This window comes from Lithobates pipiens, unplaced genomic scaffold (genome assembly GCF_037356315.1).
Source record: "Lithobates pipiens isolate NorthernLeopardFrog02 unplaced genomic scaffold, aLitPip1_a1.2 Scaffold_13, whole genome shotgun sequence".
Lineage (NCBI taxonomy): Eukaryota > Metazoa > Chordata > Amphibia > Anura > Ranidae > Lithobates > Lithobates pipiens.
The window spans coordinates 415,854,196-415,872,114 of NW_027507718.1; positions in this window are offsets into that span (position 1 = coordinate 415,854,196).

The window sequence follows — 17,919 nt, forward strand, 5'->3', positions numbered from 1 at the left end:
GAATCCAGCTTGCATTCTCTTCTGCTTATCACCCGCAGTCTAATGGGGCCGCAGAGTGAGCCAATTAGTCCTTGGAGCAATTCCTACGTTGCTATATTTCTGACCACCATAACAACTGGTCAGACCTATTACTATGGGCAGAGTTTGCTCACAACAGTGCCTTGAATTCTGCCTCCCGATTGTCTCCATTTATGGCAAATTATGGTTTCCAACCTTCCATGTTGCCTGACTCATTTGTTTCGCAGAGTATTCCTGCGTTAGAGGATCATCTCCGTGGTCTTTGTTCCACTTGGGTACAAGTCCAGGAGGCTTTGCATCATGCTAATGATAGGTACAGACTCCATGCTGACCGCAGATGCCTGCCTGAGCCTTCCCACCAGGTTGGGGACAGGGTCTGGCTGTCATCTCAAAACCTCTGGCTTCGTGTTCCTACACTGAAGTTTGCTTATTGGGCCTTTCTGTATCCTTCGCAGGATTAACCCAGTGGCTTACACGTTGGACCTTCCTCCTAGTATGCGCACCTCAAATGTGTTTCATGTCTCCTTATTGAAACCGTTGGTCTATAACCAATTTGTCACCTCAGTGCCATGTCTTCACCCTATTCAGGTTGAGAACCATGAGGAGTATGAGGTACAATCCATTGTTGACTTCCGTAGCTTCCGTGGGCGTATACAGTACCTGGTGCATTGGAAGGGGTGCGGTCCGGAGGAACGCTCCTGGGTTTCATCCTCGGAAGTACATGCCCCTGTCCTCCTCCGCAAGTTCCATAGATGTTTTCCCCTCAAGCCTGGTGGCCCTCTGATGGAGAGGTGTCATTGAGGAGGGGGTACTGTCAGGGCTGGCTTAGCCCTTCCTTCTCTGGGCTGGCTGCTCAGCTGTCGGCTATTTGCCAGCGCTCATCTCTCTCCACAGTTACCCAGCTGCTGGCTCCTTATCCTGCTTGCTGTTGCTCCACTTGGATCCCTGACTTCTGGCCTGGCTGATTACCCGATCTGGTTATTGAACTCCGGACTGGCTGACTACTCGATCCGGTTATTGGACTCTGGCTATGCTTTGACTACACTTACTAAAGTTACCTTTTTATTTAATAAATAAGTGTGATTTAATTGTACTTCTGTCTCGGTCTGATTCATGGATTCTGACAAGGTGTTTGTTCAGACACTTTGTGTTATAGTATGACAATGCTTTGTGCCTGTCTCCCACAATCTCCTGACAGTAACTCACCTTATCACATGCTCTCCCAATGGAAAAATTACTTCTGTGCTGATCCATATTGTACAATTTTACAGGAATAGTACAATGCATTCTACACAGGACTTATACCATGTGAAAAAACACATGTAGCTGATTATATGTGAAGTGCATGCAGATAAGGACAGATTGCAAGAAAGATCAGTGGTTGAAACAAAAAAATAGGAAACACATGCTGACTTTTATGCCTGTAGGTTCCAGTAAAAAAAAGTTGCCGGACACATATCAGCAGCAATACATTGTAAAAAAATCTTCTCTCCCCCACCCCTAAATTCCCCAAGATACACAACATTTTTCTACCTAAACGGCATTCAGTAAGGGTTTACAGCCATGTTAATCGATGAATCCATAAAAGATCTACACAAATTTGTCCCACTTCCTATCTATTCCCTATGACAGCTAAGCACATTGTGAAATTAACCATACACCCCACTGTTTGGCACATCTAAGATATCTGACCAATAGGCATGAGCTTCGTGTTCGAGTCGAACATATGTTCGACTCGAACATCGGCTGTTCGCCGGTTCGGCGAATTCCGAACGTTATGGGCCATTCGCGCCAAATTCGTGTGGCGCTCACGGCCCACAATGCACTGCGATGGCGCAGTGCATTGCTGGCTCATGATTGGCCAAGCATGCACTGTGACCCCGCATGCTTGGCCAATCACAGCGCCGGCAGCGAGGAGAGCCGTGATTGGCCACAGGCAGGATGCCTGTGGCCAATCATAGCTCAGGCTGTGTAGTACACGCCCCACACTATATAAGGCCGCCAGCGCGGCGGCCTTGTGTAGTGTGTTGGCGTCTGAAGCAGTTAGTGGGTGTTCTGTGTACCTTCAACACAGTATACACCGATCGTTATCGGCCGATTTTCGTTCTTGCTCTTCTGTAGTGGTTGTTGTCTGCGTGCCCTGACCGCAGTATACACCGCTATATTCAGCTATATAGCTAGGGATATATCTATCTTTTATAATAGAGCTTGCAGTCAGTGTTAGGAGCTTGTGCGTGCTGTCTGCGTGCTCTGAACCCAGTACACACTGCTATATCCACCTATATAGCAAACTATCTTGCTCGTTTTAAATAGAGCTTGCAGTTAGCGGTAGGAGCTTGTGCGTGCTGTCTGCGTGCTCTGAACCCAGTACACACCGCTATATCCACCTATATAGCAAACTATCTTGCTCGTTTTAAATAGAGCTTGCAGTCAGCGGTAGGAGCTTATGCGTGCTGTCTGCGTACTCTGAACCCAGTATACACCGCTATATCCACCTACATAGCTCTTCTCTATTTGAGCCATCTGCCATCTGCAGGAGTTATTGGAAGTTGTGTGTGCCTCCAGCACAATATACACTACCCAATTGCTGTTTTTCCCAACTCCCTTCAGGCCATTACCATGTCTGGAAGGCCAGCAAGGAGAGGCAGACAGGTGCGAGTCGATAAAAGAGGGCAAGCAGGCTCTGTGTCTAGAGACAACAGTGCTGGTCGTGGACGCGGTGCATCGTCATCATCAGCACGTGGCCATGGGACACACTTGTCCTTTTTTTCGGCAGCTGGACATGTTGAGCCGCAACATGCCAACGACTTGGTAGAGTGAATGACCAAGCCCTCTTCATCCTCCTCAACCTCTCTCACCCAGTCTCAGGGTACTAGCAAAGCAGCTGCCAATGCATTGTCTTCCCTCCTCTCAATGTCATCATCAGTGACTCCTTCCCTAAACCCACCACGTCCTCCTGAGGAGTCTCCTGAACTCTTTGAGCACAGTGTTAGGTACATGCTCCAGGAGGATGCCCAGTGTTTTGTAGGCTCTGATGATGATACTCAGCTAGAGGAAGGCAGTAGCGTGAATGCAGAGAGAGGGGATGCTCAAGAAGGACGGCAATCTGGCAGTCATGTTCCACAAGCTGCAGCATACTGCCAGGTTTGCTACAGCGATGAAGAGGGAGGGGATGATGAGGGCACTGACTCCACGTGGGTGCCTGGTAGGAGAGAGGAGGAGGAGGAGGCACATGTCCAACGAGGCAGGATGCCCTCCGGGGGCCAGCTTAGGGGCAGCATACCGATCACACCGCAGAGCTCTGCCTGTGCAGGGCGCTGCCTCTGCGCGTTCTTCTAAAAGTTCTTTGGTGTGGGCTTTTTTGAGACGAGTGCATCAGATCGCACCACTGCTATTTGCAACATATGTCTCAAGCGTATCTCGCGTGGCCAAAACATCAGCCACTTGGGCACCACATGCTTGACCAGACATATGTTGACCTGCCATGCAGCTCGTTGGCAAGCGTACCTCAAAGACCCACACCAAAGAACAAAGCGGACCTCTCCTTGCTCCTCATCAGCTGGCATCTCCAACCCCACTAGACCTTCAGTCCTCTCTGAAACCTGCTCTGAGAGGAATGAAGGTGTAGAAATAGGTGTGTCACAGCCAAGTGCTTCCAGGCACTCTGCTAGCAGTACACCCACGTCCGATTATAGCAGGCAAATGTCCCTGCCCCAGCTGCTGGACCAACGAAAGAAGTTCACTCCCAGCCATCCACATGCCCAGCGGTTGAATGCTAGCTTGGCTAAATTGCTAGCACTTCAACTGCTGCCTTTTCAGTTGGTAGACTCGGCCCCCTTCCGTGAGTTTTTACAATGTGCGGTTCCTCAGTGGCAGGTCCCCAAACGCCACTTTTTCTCACGGAGGGCGATTCCGGCTCTCTACCGGCATGTGGAAGGCAATGTCCTTGCCTCGCTGGACAGGGCGGTCAGCGGTAAGGTGCATATTACCGCTGACTCATGGTCCAGCAGGCATGGACAGGGACGTTACCTGTCTTTCACGGCCCATTGGGTCACTCTTCTGGCAGCTGGGAAGGATGCAGGACAAGGTGCAGTAGTGTTGGAGGTTGTTCCGCCACCACGCCTCCAAAATGCTACTATTGGTTGTGACACACCTCTCTCCTCCACCCCCTCCTCTTCTTCTTCCTCCATGGCCTCTTCCAGTGCTCTGTCCTCAGAACCAGCGGTGCTCCGTATGCCGCGTACACAAGGTCGAACTGTTTGACGTACTTAGTCCGTTGAAACATATTTCAGCGGACAATCCGCTCGTGTGTGGGCTTCAGCGGACTTTTTCAGCGTGCAGTCCGGAGTACTAAGAATTTCGGTTTTTCCAAAAATCTGTCCGTCGTACTTTGGTTTCAGCGGACAATACGGTCGTCAGTATGCTAGTCCGACGGACTAAGAATGGCGCATGCCCAGAAAGGATTTACAGGGCTTTGCTGTGTCTTGGACTTCCTATTTCTAGTCCCGTCGTACGTGCTGTACGTCATCGCGCAAGCTTTCGTCGGACTGTTTGGGTATCCGTGTGTGGTCAAGTCCGTTCAGTGGAAAGTACGCCGGATTGTACGTCGGATTGTATGACGGACTAAGTACGTCAAACAGTTCGACCGTGTGTACGCGGCATTAGGTGTTCCAGGGGCTACGCAAGTACGCAGGCAAAACGATGCCATGCCGTGCTTGCGCTGGTTTGTTTGGGGGACAGGAGCCACACTGGGGCGGATGTTTTGTCAGCTCTGCAGGGGCAGGCCGAGAGGTGGTTGACGCCACGCCAGCTTAAGCCAGGAATGGTGGTTTGCGACAATGGCACCAACCTCCTCTCCGCCCTCCGACAGGGACAACTGACCCATGTGCCCTGTGTAGCTCACGTCCTTAACCTGGTGGTGCAGCGGTTTTTGGGCAGGTACCCGGGCTTACAGGATGTCCTGAAGCAGGCCAGGAAAGTCTGTGTGCATTTCCACCGATCATTTAATGCCTGTGCTCGGCTGGCTGAGCTCCAAAAGGAGTTGAACCTGCCCAAGAACCGCCTTATACGTGACATGCCCACCAGGTGGAACTCAACGTTGGCCATGCTGCAGCGGCTGCACATGCAGCAGAGGGCCATCAATGAGTACCTGTGCGACTACGGCACCAGGACAGGGTCAGGGGAGCTCGGTTTTTTCTCACCACGCCAGTGGGGCATGATCAGGGATGCATGCACTGTCCTGTCACCATTTGAGGAGGCCACGAGGATGGTGAGCAGTGACAGTGCATGCATCAGTGACACTGTACCTCTTGTCCACCTCTTGGAGCATACGCTGCATGGAATCATGGACAGGGCACTTGAGGCAGAACAGAGGCAGGAAGAGGAGGACTTCCTTGCCTCTCAAGGCCCCCCGTATCCAGACAGTGTTCCTGCTGTGCCACCCATCACACAGGGAGAGGATGAGGAGGAGGAAGAGGAGGAGGAGGATGATTGTGTCAGCATGGAGGTGGAGACTGGCACTCAGCATCAGCAGCAGCAGCAGTCTTGTAGGGATGATTTACAGTCCCAAGAAACCCGTGGACTTGTACGTGGCTGGGAGGAGGTAGCTGCGGATCATGTTGTCCTTAGTGACCCAGAGGACTCCGGACCGAATGCCTGAGCTAACCTACGCTGCATGGCCTCCCTGATCCTGCAAAGCCTGCGGAAGGATCCTTGTATTCTTCGGATCAAGGAGAGGGACCATTACTGGCTGGCCACTCTCCTTGATCCACGGTACAAAGGTAAGGTTGCCAACCTTATCTTGCCATCGCAGAGGGAGCAGAGGATGAGACATCTCCGGAAGGCCTTGCAGAAAGGTCTGTGCAACGCGTTTCCAGAGACTGGGAGGTTACAAACTCCTGGTCCTGGACAACGAGTTGCTGAGGCATCGGTCAGAAGGAGCAGTGGGGAAGGTGGCCGTCTGACTGATGCTTTCAGACAATTTTTTAGTCCGCAGCCCCAAGGTATGATCGGTTCCAGCAACCATCGCCAGCGTCTGATTTACATGGTGCAGGAATACCTAGGGGCAAGGTCAGACTTGGACACCTTTCCCACCGAAAATCATCTGGCTTACTGGGTCTTAAGGATGAATCACTGGCCAGAGCTTGCACAGTATGCAATTGAGCTACTGGCCTGTCCTGCATCCAGCGTTCTTTCGGAACGCACCTTCAGTGCTGCTGGTGGCTTTGTTACCGATCACAGGGTGCGCCTGTCCACCGAATCAGTTGATCGACTGACCTTCATCAAGATGAATCAGTCTTGGATCACCCACAGCTACCAAGCACCTGAAGCTGATGTAACCGAATATTTTTTTTTTGAAATATCACATCCCTTCAAGACTGCCTATGCTGATGCTGAGTGACTGTCCTGTTATGTTGATTGTCTATCCTCTTCCATCTCCCCTGATATGTTTGAAGAACATTTCTGGTTCTGGGTGATGCCATCAGCCCAATTTTTCTGCCCCTGTTTAACAGGGGCGTTTAATTACAATTTTTGATGCAATGCTTTGCAGCAGGGCTAATTCCTGCACTAAAACTAGAGTATATGGGAGAGGTTGCAGTGTCGTGGCACCAGCACCAGTGCCTAAGGCCCAATTTTTCTGCCCCAGTTTAACAGGGGCATTTAATTACAATTTTTGATGCAATGCTTTGCAGCAGGGCTAATTCCTGCACTAAAACTAGAGTATATGGGAGAGGTTGCAGTGTCGTGGCACCAGCACCAGTGCCTAAGGACCAATTTTTCTGCCCCTGTTTAACAGGGACATGTAATTACAATTCTTGATATAATATTTCACAGGAGGGCCCGTTCCTGTGCCCACCCAGAGTAACTGTGAGGACTTTTAGTGTTGTGGCACCAGCACCACAACCACCAAAGGTCAATTTTTCTACCACTGTTCAACAATGGCATGTAATTACAATTCTTGATATAATCATTCACAGCAGGTCGCTCCAGCGCCCACCAAGAGTCACTTTGAGGGCTTACAATGTTGTGGCAAAACCAACACCTTGTTCCGCCATTTCTGTAGAGCATATAACGCAGGCCCCTACTTTAAAACATCCAACTTACAAACATCTCCTACTTGCAAATGGAAGGAGACAACAGCAAGTGAGATGAAAAAAGATGGACGACAAAACAAAAAGCTTAAAAATAGTTTTTTTGACTGGAGCTACACTTTAAAAATGTACCAGTTGAAAATTACAAACAGATTCTACTTAACACAACAAACCTACACAGTCCCTGTCTTGTTTGCACTGCCTGTATACTGCTGTTCTGAGTATATAGGGCCTGGGGGCCACACGAATTTCCTTTTTTTAATATGGGTACGGGGTTCCCCTTAATATGCGTACAAGACCCAAAGGGGCTGGTAATGGGCAGGGAGGGCTACCCATGGCATTTTTCTCAATGATTTTCAACCATATTGCAGGAACCAGATATAACATTAAAACCGCAAGCAGTTTTAAATGATGTTATTTCCGTTGAATGTCATTTTGTGCAGGGACTGTTCTAAACACGGGAAACACGTGGCACTTCACAGGCATACTACAGACACCCCCCAGGCACGATATTAAAAGGAATATTTCACTTTTTTTTTAATTTTAATCGTCATTAAAATCAGTGCTCCCGCCAAAACGGCCATTTTTAAAAACATTTTAGGCCTTGACCCATGTCCCCTGGGGCAGGAGCCAGGTCCCCAAACCCTTTTTAGGACAGCATCTTGCATATTAGCCGTTAAAATTAGCACTTTTAATTTCGAACGTTCGAGTCCCATAGACTTCAATGGGGTTCTAAAGTTCGTACGAATTTGGGGTCCGTTCGAAAGTTCTGGTGCGAACCGAACCAGGGGGTGTTCGGCTCATCCCTACTGACCAAAGTTCAAAGTCCAGAAAATATATTATTGGTAGTTAGTTGAAATGGTAGCTGCATTGGTTTACCATTTCCATGAAACTGCAAGTATGTTGGTTTTAACCGGAACCTCATGCCTAATGCAAGTCACTACAGTATATCGATTGCAAATTTAAATAGAGGCTAAGATGACACAATTTTTAGCTGTAAAGAATAGGAGGGTTTGGTTGCGATATAATAACCTCACTCCTTGCCCTGAAATAATCCAACATATATAATAAACACTCACAAATTATCTAATAAATATAAGTCTTATAATTCATAGCCACCTTGCAAGCGTTGATTGGCTGAAATGTCATAGGTAATGTATAAAGTAAAACCTAGGTCATTCCGGTAACTCTGACATGGAAATGCTCTATTGAGTACGCCACTTCTTCAACAGAAAGGATCAATTTTGTAATAATTGCACTAACAATTTTTGCTCCCCAGGTTTAAGTAGTACATTTTTGCACAGATCACTTACTTTTTTACATTAAATATTCGGCTCCTCCAGCAAAGTTGCTACTGCTAAGAATTATTCTGCACAGGCTAATTACTAGATGCTGTGCCAGCTGCAATGTAATTGCACCATTATGTCACAAAGATCATTGGACGGCCATTAAATGGCAATAGCTTTCATTTTATTCTCACTCAGAGATGAAGAGCCACCAATTGAAGAGAACATTACTTTGTTCTGCAAAGTCTGCATCATCTTAGCCCTGAATAAAGTGATATTTTTTATTCTCATTTTTACTACTGAGACTCCCAGAAACATGAAGCAGGTGTTAAAACTGTGATATCTATAAAAGAGATCATCCGTTAGGACTTACAAAAATGCATTTTCAATGTACAAGTGCTACTGAGAAAAGTCAAACTGCATTTTTAAAGTCTTGAACTACAATATTCACATTAGGAGGACCAGGTCTAATAATGAAAGTATATGTAAATCCAATCACTAAAATATAATAAAAGATTTTCACAATAATGCTATTTCAGTAATTTTGACTATTTTCATTGCTCCAGCTTTAATTAAAATACTACCTGGTGGCCCACCATGAAGGTCCGTGTTCACCAGTTCTGAGACAGAGGTCTGCAGATATGAGTGTTGATATGTGTAGGGGCCTGCTGGAAGCTTCAGCTGCTCCTTTCTTCTGATAGGAGTGACCGCAGCATCACTCCTGTCTGAAGGAGCAGGCGCCTCAATAGCTGCTAGAGAGAGGTTTGAGCTCCCATCTCCCTTAAATAGCAGCCTGCTATTTTTAAGGAGAGAGCAGAAGCCCACTGAGAACACAACTCTGTCTCAGCATAGCACCACTGGGGAGTGAAGGCAGACTACCCTTTATCATGTCAGACGACCAGAGAGGGGAAGAAGAGGAAGCTGCTTTCATTCTCAGCTGTAAGGGATATCTGAGCAGGGAGTACTTTGTGCTGAGGAGGAGATGGGGCTACGGGTGGGACAGAGGGGGGGGGGGGGGGTCACAGGTCTTCTTGTGGGAACTCTTCAAGTAGTTTTAAATTCAACCGCTAAAGTAGCACCATTCAGGATTCTTCACCAAACCCGTGACTCCCAGGTCTACTGGTCCATTTCTTGTGAGTTACTCATTGTTCACCCAAGTGTGCATATGGGAGATCCTTTATTGCAGGGATATGCAATTAGCGGACCTCCAACTGTTGCAGAACTTCAAGTCCCATGAGGCATAGCAAGACTCTGACAGCAATAAGCATGACACTCAGAGGCAGAAGCATGATGGGACTTGTAGTTTTGCAACAGCTGGAGGTCCGCTAATTGCAGATCCCTGCTTTATTGGAACCTTATTGATGGGATACCAGATGAAGGGAGAGGTCCTGGAAGTTGCTTGGGATAACATATAAGCGTGTTTGACCCTGTGTAATAAGGGGTCAACAATATCTGGTAAGAGGCTGTGTGTGGTGGTGATAAAAGTGTGGGTCTCCAGTCTGGATCTATGTCTCCTGTCTAGCTACCATCTCTTTTTATAGCTGAAAGGACTCCATATGTGTTATTTAATATTGCCATCATTTGGATCTTTTACTGTTTCGTTTTACTGTTAGCCTTTTTAAGACAATGGACTTGATATATATTATATTTCATTTTTAATAAACGCTGCAATTTATACTTTAGTACACAGGGGGTAGGTGGAAAACTAAGCTCTAAACCTCTCCTCTCATCCTCAGAGCTCCCAAAGAGCCCATTAACTGTCTCCCCCTCATAAGGTCCTTTTTATCCCCCCCCCCCTTATCCCTTTAGTTCTATGCACCCCACAGAGTCCACCTTCCAGCTCCTCCCTTGTATTCCACTGACATAGATGCCAAAGCAGTCTTCCGTAGTGGGTGTGAATGATGAGTTAATCACACCCCAAATTCAGGTCACAAACGCAGTGCATTTGCCCACACTGAAAATCATGGTACAAGAGTATCATGTGATCAGGTTGTAGTGCGTTTCTATAAGTAGTGCACGCACTACTTTTGGTGCTGTGGAATTTTAGTCTATTCAAAATTGAATAGGCTGAAATAGCACTGCACAGAACTGCATGTGAATTGCACAGCAAAGCACATCGTGTTCCTGTACGATCCTGTCCGGGCATGGTGTGAATCGGCCCTTATAGCATGACAATGTTACAAGGGATGAAAAAAGGTGAATGTAAGTCCTAGGTGCAGTTGCTCCAGAGCTTAGTAAATGAGGTAAAGTTTCACTTTGCAAAGAGTACATAATCACTTGCAATTAAAAAAAAAATTGTATTTTTGTTTGCACATGATTGGATGATGGAAGTCAGCAGAGCTTCTTCACATTTACTAAGCTCTGGAGCAGCTATTTGCCTTTATTGCCTTTAGTAAATCAACCTCCTAGTGTCTGTACAGTTTTTAACACAATGGAGGTTACTTATGAAAGGCAAATCCACTTTGCACTGCAAGTGCACTTGGAAGTGCAGTCGCTCTAATTCTAATGCCCCGTACACACGAGCGGACTTTTCGACATCCAAACTCCGACGGACTGAGTCCGGCGGACTATCCGATCGTGTGTGGGCTGCAATGGACTTTAGCGAAGCTAAAGTCTGACGGACTTTAGAAATGAAGCATGCTTTAAATTTTCCCGACGGAACTCCGCCGGACCCGGTCCCCTTTGAAAAATCCGCTCGTGTGTGTGCTACTCCGACGGACTAAAACCGACGCTAGGGCAGCTATTGGCTACTGTCTAGGAACTTCCTACGTCGAATCCAGTCGTACGTCATCACGTTCGACTCCGTCGGAGTTTGGTGTGATGGTGTGTGGTCAAGTCCGTTCGGTCGAAAAGTCCGCCAGAACTCCGTCGGAACTCCGGCGGAACTCCGGCGGAACTCCTTTGGAGGTCTGTCAGACTTAATCCCTCTCGTGTGTACGGGGCATAAGGGGTAGATCGGAAATGAGTGGAAGCTCTGCTGATTTTACCATCCAATCATGTGCAAGCTAAAATGCTGTTTTTTGTTTTCCTTGCATGTCCCCCTCGGATCTACAGCGACTTTACTTTACTTCCAAGTGGATTTTCCTTTAGTAAATAACCCCCAAAGGGTGTTGACATTTTTTTGACAAAGATTGATTCACAGCTGTAGCCAGCTTGTGATTTGCTGCAAAGCCATAATGTTGCAATATGTGTGAAAAATGGGGGAAAGGTGTCAAGTAAACCATCCTGTAGCAGGAGAAAACTGATTAATCCTTTCTGCAGCAACTGGTCAATTATTAATGGCAACAATAGAGCTTTAAAAAAGTTATTTTATAACCTGGGCTCAATGATGTGATCAGATTTGCTCTTTTTTTGTATTAATATACTGCTATGCAGAATTTAGCCTTTTGGAGGTTAATGCTGCTATGTTATTTTATATTGTTGTTATGCTAATAAAGTTATGTATGACTGAACCTGAATTACCTGAACATTGGGGCTGATTTACTAAAGGTAAATCGCATGTGCACCATGAGTGCACTTCAATAAAGTGCACAAATAAACAAAAACAAAATTTTTGCTTTCACATGATTGGATTATAGAAATGAGCAGAACTTCCCCTCATTTCAGAGCTTGCCCTCAGATCTAGAGCAACTGCAATGCACTTGATTGTCTATTCAGTCAATTGCATTTTTTTAATTTGTTATTTTCTATGCTTTCAAATATTTTTAAGGATATGTGCTTATAATAAATACAAATTGATTGTGTTTTGATTTTAAACCTATGAATGGTGGAATAGTTTCCTGAGAGCACATATAAAGTATTTTTTTTGTTTGTGCATGGTACATGTCCTTCTTCTGGTTGATACTCCTGGTAAAATACACATTCAATAAAGATATGGGGCCCCCTTTTTTCACACACATATATATATATATATATATATATATATATATATATATATATATACAGTGGTGTGAAAAAGTTTTTGCCCCCTTCCTCATTTCCTGTTCCTTTGTATGTTTGTCACACTTAAGTGTTTCGGAACATCAAACCAATTTAAACAATAGTCAAGGACAACACAAGTAAACACAAAATGCAATTTGTAAATGAAGGTGTTTATTATTAAAGGTGAAAAAATATCCAAACCATCATGGCCCTGTGTAAAAAAGTGATTGCCCCCCTTGTTAAAACATACTATAACTGTGGTTGTCCACACCTGAGTTCAATTTCTCTAGCCACACCCAGGCCTGATTATTGCCACACCTGTTCACAATCAAGGCATCACTTAAATAGGAGCTGCTTGACACAGTAAGGTCCACCAGAAGATCCTTAAAAGCTACACATCATGCCGAGACCCAAAGAAATTCAGGAACAATTGAGAAAGAAAGTAATTGAGATCTATCAGTCTGGAAAGGGTTATAAAGCCATTTCCAAAGCTTTGGGAATCCAGCGAACCACAGTGAGAGCCATTATCCACAAATGGCGAAGACATGGAACAGTGGTGAACCTTCCCAGGAGTGGCCGGCCGCCCAAAATTACCCCAAGAGCGCAGCGACGACTCATCCAAGAGGTCACAAAAGACCCCACAACAACGTCCAAGGAACTGCAGGCCTCACTTGCCTCAGTTAAGGTCAGCGTTCATGCCTCCACCATCAGGAAAAGACTGGGCAAAAATGGCCTGCATGGCAGAGTTCCAAGGAGAAAACCACTGCTGAGCAAAAAGAACATCAAAGCTCGTCTCAATTTCTCCACAACACATCTTGATGATCCCCAAGACTTTTGGGACAACATTCTGTGGACCGATGAGACAAAAGTGGAACTCTTTGGAAGGTGTGTGTCCAAGTATATCTGGCGTAGAAGGAACACTGCATTTCATAAAAAGAACATTATACCAACAGTAAAATATGGTGGTGGTAGTGTGATGGTCTGGGGCTGTTTTGCTGCTTCAGGACCTGGAAGACTTGCCGTGATAAAAGGAACTATGAATTCTGCTGTCTACCAAGAGATCCTGAAGGAGAATGTCCGACCATCTGTTCGTGTACTCAAGCTGAAACGAACTTGGGTTCTGCAGCAGGACAATGATCCTAAACACACCAGCAAGTCCACCACCGAATGGCTGAAGAAAAACAAAATGAAGACTTTGGAGTGGCCTAGCCAAAGTCCTGACCTGAATCCTATTGAGATGTTGTGGTATGACCTTAAAAAGGCCGTTCATGCTCGAAAACCCTCTAATGTAACTGAATTAGGACAATTCTGCAAAGATGAGTGGGCCAAAATTCCTCCAGGACGCTGTAAAAGCCTAATTGCACGTTATCGCAAACGCTTGGTTGCAGTTGCTGCTAAGGGTGGCCCAACCAGTTATTAGGTTTAGGGGGCAATCACTTTTTCACACAGGGCCATGATGGTTTGGATTTTTTTACAAATTGCATTTTGTGTTTACTTGTGTTGTCCTTGACTATTGTTTAAATTGGTTTGATGTTCCGAAACACTTAAGTGTGACAAACATGCAAAGGAACAGGAAATGAGGAAGGGGGCAAACACTTTTTCACACCACTGTATGTATGTATATATATATATATATATATATATATATATATATATATATATATATATATATATTACTGTATGTATGTATGTATGTATACTGTATTTCTATGTAATTATGTATATTGTGACACATCAGGGTTTCTTAGCTCAATGGTAGTGTCAAAACTGTGAGTTTACTCCACACCTGATATAGTTTTCAGGGCTTTCCTGCCCATTTTTATTTAAACAAACATCAAAATTCACACAGGTATGTCTTCCCACGCAGGGGGTTCTTACCATCACTGCACCAACATACATCTAGCCTCCTGGCTCTCTTGTGGCAGCTTTACTGCTCCAAGTACCTTTTCATGGTCCCTCCTGAACTTTAGTACCTTTGTTTGGTCCACTTGACAATGAAACACGTCTCAATGTTTTTATACACAGATGCTGCACCTCAGCTCTGCGTCTTCCTTACAGCTTCCTAGCTGTTTGTGTCCCTCTTGGACAATCTCTGTACAGCCCCCTAGCTGCTTCTTTTCTGTCCCACATGGACTCTCTCTTGTCCCTCATGGACTTTCTTTCTGGCTTCGGTGTTCCTCTGTTCTGACCAAGACACTTTGATACATGGCAGCATCTCACATGGATCTCTTCAGACACACTGACCACCCTCTGGAGGGTGAGGCTCTGCGCTCTAACTCTGGCTCTAATATAAATGTAGCACACACATGCATCATTAAAGCGAAGTAAACCCATCCATAAAACAGTTTCATTTCCGGCACCTGCCAGAAATGTAATACTCCCATTGGTTGTGCTCTCAATCAAACTGTCAAATCATTCGATGGCTGGTGTCATAATTGATTACATGGGCAGCATCATGGCAGTTGTAGATTAAACAGAGGCAAAAATGGCAGCTTCCTTGGCTGAAAACGATAGGGAGGGTTACTTACACTTTAATGGGCATGTTTCTCACAAAACCTGGCGTAAACCACCATTTTATAGGGTAGCACAGTGTCCCCCTGCTACAATATATGCACTTTTATGTATATTGTGGCATTGTGAAGTCAGGACATAAGCCAAATCAGCAACATGAGATCCACGTTGATCCCGTCTACTACTATGGGGAACTCAGTGAGTTCCAGAAAGATGTCTGTGCTCATCATCTGCTTGGTAAAGTAGTGCCAGAGCATCAGTTATGACAGGAAAGTGCCTAGCAGGCCCGGACTGGGACAAAAAATAGGCCCGGGCAATTTAGACTGAGCAGCCAATTTTCCAGCAACCACCCATTCGCGAGGGCAGTTGGTGATGGGATAATCACGGAGTCAGTCCTCTGCACTGTAATGTAATGCGGGCACTGTAATATAAAGGGGACTTCACTGTAATTTAAACTGTAATGATTACAATCCCCCTTTACAGTGCAGTTCCCTTTTCATCACAGTGCCCCTACCAATCACAGCCTTCCATTACAGTGCCCCTTGCAGTCATGCCCCCTAATTTTTCTCTGTAATCACAGTGGCCCCTTTTACTCTCTGCCTCCCCTGCACAGTCCTACCTTTGGCAGGGCAGAGGCAGGATTCAGCCTGTGTGTCCTCTACCGTCTCTCCCACCCCTCCAACAATGTCCTCCTATAAGCAGAGTAGGGGGCGGGAGGAGCTGTAGATCAGGATTATATTAACAAACGGGTGATTACCTGCTTGTTGGTATTAAAAGACTCCTACTTTATTGAACCTGTATTACCATTGATTAGGTCTTTCGGCACCAAGGCTTTGTTCTCTTCTTTTTTCACCTATAATATTTTAGGTTTTCCCATTTTTCATTTTTCTTTTTTCCTTATTCTGGTTTCTTACTCTTCGTGTTCTTTCATTTTTATCCTTTATTGTTATTTTTTATTTCTCCTTTTTTTCCTTTTCTTTTATTATTATTTATATTTATTTTTATATTTATGTTTTATTTTATTCTTTTCACACTTCATTTATTTATTTTTTATTACTTAGGTCATTTTCTTTACTTTTTTTTTAAAGTTTATTTTCATACATTTTTCTCAGTTGCGCCTTATCCTCTTAAATTGTCTCCTTTTCCCACTCATTTCTTCCTTTTTTCCTATTTTCATTTCTCTATCATCTCTATCCTTTTTTATTTTTCACTCATATTTTTCTCTCATTTTCCTCTCCCTTGTCTCCTTTTTCTTTTTTCCTTGTTTTTCCTCTTTCTCTTTATATATTCCCCCCTTTTTTTCTATCTGTTCTTCTTCCTTCCCCTCTTCTTCCCCTTTCTTATCTCCTTTTTGCTGCCATACATTTTTATCTATTTACACTTTCCTTTATCCTTCATTACTCCTTTTTCTTCTTTACCTGTTTTCCTTCTGTGTCTCATTTCCTTGTCTCCCGATCTGATGGCTTCACTTCTCTCTATGCACTTACACTTCTCACATAATCTGCCTGGGTGGGCGGGGTCTCCAGACGTCATACGTTTCCATGACATCAGCGGCCCCAGCCCTGGCAGCGTCCCTATTGCCTAGCTACCGCCGGCAGCAGCGCACGTGCGCGGACAGCTATCGCTGTTTTGATTGGATCCGATCTTCTGCCTAGCAACCACGGATCCCTGCACTCACGCTCTTCAGTGTCTCCGGCTCCTCCCGCCCCTGCTCTGCTGATAGATTACATTGTCGGCAAGGCAGGAGAGCCTGAAGAGGAGACACAGGCACAGCCGTGCAGTGAGAGGTGACCGCGGCCCGTGTTAACCCTCTCTAGGCCGTGGTCAGCGCTTACCTACCGCTGTGCGGCCCGGTCATCACCAGGTATCGGACTGCAGCCCTGGTTTGATCCCGGTGGGCCCGGCCCACCGAGCAAATGCCCGGTGTGCCCTATGGCCAGTCCGGGCCTGGTGCCTAGTGAGCCAGTATTGAAAAGATACTTGATCTTTTGGTTGTCAAATCATCCATGCACAACAGGACAGTTGACTGCCATGGAACCATCTGTTCGTTTTCAGGTGGGTCTATTGATTTTCCACTTGCAGTGGCCATAGGTGCATTAAAGCCTGTACAACACTGATCCTGACAAACTATAGATCAGGGGTGCCCAACCTTTTGAAGAGTGAGGGCCACTTAAGCGACTTGGTCGCGGGCCACAATGAGCAGAGCAGGCGGATGAGAGGTCCATGTAGAGCGGACACAGACCACTCTACTTTATGAGTCCTCTGATCCGCCCTGACGGAAAGGGTTTGATCCCCTTCTGTTTTTTTTTTTTTTTTGCAAATCAGATTGGAGGTAGGCAGGTGTAAAAGGACACAAATCTGTTTACATCTGCTGTGTCATAGAGGTGAATGGAGGGTCCGATTGAGTTGGACCGATTGTGTGAAAGGGGCCTTCACACTAATCTAGTGCAGTGCACCCGTGTCTTTCCTGTAGGTTAGCTACACTTTGGCATATCTGTGCAGTGGTTACTGGGCTGTTTTCAAACTGATCCGCAGGTTTAGGGCACCTTCAGGTTACCTGCACTGGAGCATAGACTTCTGTTATTACCCGCAGGAGGAGTTTGCAGGCCACATCAGAGGGCTCCGGGGGCCACATATAGCCCCTGGGCCACTGGTTGGGTACCCCTGCTATAGATGCTTCTAAAATTCTGTGGAATTTGAAATCTATCTTCCTTTTGCAATGTTTCTCTGACCTTGTCGACAGTATTCCTTCTACAAATTGTTCCTTCAGCCATCCATCTACATCACCCCAGCTGAGCCATCCTATTCCTTCTCTTTCCCTATGCTGTTGCTCTGCTGCGATATCTTACAGATTCAGGCCTCACTGCAGAATACGTTCTCATGCTCTCTGTTTTCTGCCATATAGTGGGCCTCTAATTTTACTACAACACTTCTACATGGTTAACACTCTTGTCAGGGGAATCCTGGTCTGCAACTGGGAGGTGCAGGATTGACCTTCTTGCGTCACCTTTTAGGGTGTTAATGGCCAGTTCTGCCTGTTGAGCAATTCTATTTGATTTTGTTAGGCCCAGCAATCTGTTGATCCAATCAAC